The 2000-nt window shown below is 54.2% G+C and overlaps 1 protein-coding gene across 1 annotated transcript in view; it reads left to right on the top strand.

Moving 5' to 3' along the window:
* LOC114004439 (group 10 secretory phospholipase A2) overlaps positions 1-2000 on the top strand; it is a 20935-nt gene that overhangs the window by 4915 nt on the left and 14020 nt on the right. The gene's annotated exons all lie outside the window — the stretch shown is intronic.

Below are 2000 nucleotides of genomic sequence, written 5' to 3'. Positions count from 1 at the left end.
CCACGTAGTCGACCGCGGTTCACATCCCGGACCCGGTGGCTTAAAACTCACGCCGGACACGTGTGCGTGCGTGCCCAAGATCCCGAGAGGAGAACAGAGGAGAAGGGATTGCAGCGTGACCATCCCCCCTGGGGGGTGATTTCTCGCTTTCTGTCTCTATGTCTGTCTCTGTCTGGCGAGTGCACACGCCCTATAGTGGAAAACCTCTCCAAAAAAAAAAGAATCCTCCCAGACTATCTTCCATCCTCATTTGGCATAACTCCTGCAACCCAGAGCCCTCCCCATCCCCCTCGTCTTCATAGGGTCTCAGGTAGGACTGCCAGGCAGATGCCAGAGGGTGACAGGAACAGGGCAGAAGGGGCCTAGCCCAGGGGGCAGGGGAAGAACATATTGTCCCCTTCTCACCCACCTGTGGGTCACCCTCAGAGAGATCCTTTTGATGACTGCTTGTTTCTTGGACGCATTCACAGAGGAGTATATGGACACCACTACAGAGAGGCACAGGGACAGAGCCACCTCCCAGACTCACCCAGCCACTCAGGTGTGCAGCTCACGGACAGGGTCGCACTCAGACCCACACTGCAGGCACAGGCAAAGATGCTCCAAGGGGAGCTCCTGACTCGGGGACATCTGACACAGCCTCTGGGCAATTCCGATGCACGTCTCTCTCTCTCTCTCACACACACACACACACACACACAAGCAGTGCAGACACACAGACACTTGCATCAAGACCTCAGGACCCATAGGATACCAGAGAGCCCAGGCACTCCCAGAGAGGCTGCCGTGGGCAGACAGAACAAACAGACTCCAGCATGACCTGCCCCACCTATGTTGGCACAGAGGGAGTATTCTCCTTGGTTCCAAACCCAGCACTGGGTGTCCACCCCATGCCCAAGTCCTCCTAGAGCTCTGAGATACCAGAGTGGTCAGAGGAGTGAGGTGACCTCTGGGGACAAATGCAGAATATGGTGTTGGCTAGGATCTTGTCGGGGTGTTCAGAGTGGGAGTATCCCATTGGGCTCAGTGGATCTAGAGGTCCAGGGAGCTTTTCTGAAAGGTTGCCTTGTGTCAGGGTACCTGGAGTGGCCCAAGGCCGAGGTCTGCTCTTGAAGACCTCCCAGGCTGCAGGGAGACTCCAGATTCCAAGAAGCAGATGGCAGTGAGGCCTCTGAGCTTTATCCAGATTTGGTTGGAGCCATCAGAGGGCTGAGGCAGAGGTGCGGGCCACTGGGAGAGTGAGGACTGGCCATCCAGGGAAGCCGATGAAGCGTTGAAGTCTAAACTCACTTTTACGTGTTCTTCCCATGTGATTCTTGTTGCCACATGCTAAGATGTTACTTTATCCATTGATGGGGGAAAAATGAATTTAAATTTTGTCTGAACTCCTCAAAAAAATCAGTGCGATGTAAACATGTTCTGAGTTTAAAAAACAAAACAAAACAAAGTGAAAGGGGGCTGGATGGTGGTGCGGTGGTGGACGCAGTGCATTGCAAGGCCAACCTACACGGGAAGGTTCTGGGTTCATGCCTTGGACCTCACTGAGTACACCAAGTCAGCATGTGCTGTGATCGGGCTGGCTGAGGCTGGGGGCGGGTCTTGGTGTAAGGAGCATATCGGGGATGCCGATTCTCCCACTCTCTCTCTCACTCATGGGAAAAATACATAAATAAAAAGTGGGGTTTTTAAAAACATAATTTTAAAGAGACAGATGAGAATCGCAAAGGCCAAATGCACTGTGTTGACCTCCATAGGTCCTCAGGCCCGGAGTGGTGGGGAGTGGACTTCCAGGAGACGGGCAGTCCTCTGGGCTGCTGCTCCTCGTCTCTGTCCTTGGCAGGTTGCCTTCCCCTGCTGTTACTGAGCAAGGAGGATGGAGCACAGGTTTGCGAGTCCCCAGCGCTGGAGCCTTAGCTCAGGTTCTTGCTGGCCGTGTGAGTGTAGGAGCCACCTTTCCCACCTGCCAAGTGCAGAGGTTCCAGGCACACTTAGGGGGCATT

This window comes from Tupaia chinensis, unplaced genomic scaffold (assembly GCF_000334495.1).
Source record: "Tupaia chinensis unplaced genomic scaffold, TupChi_1.0 Scaffold000182_1, whole genome shotgun sequence".
Taxonomy (NCBI): domain Eukaryota; kingdom Metazoa; phylum Chordata; class Mammalia; order Scandentia; family Tupaiidae; genus Tupaia; species Tupaia belangeri.
This window is presented reverse-complemented; position numbering and strand designations above follow the sequence as displayed.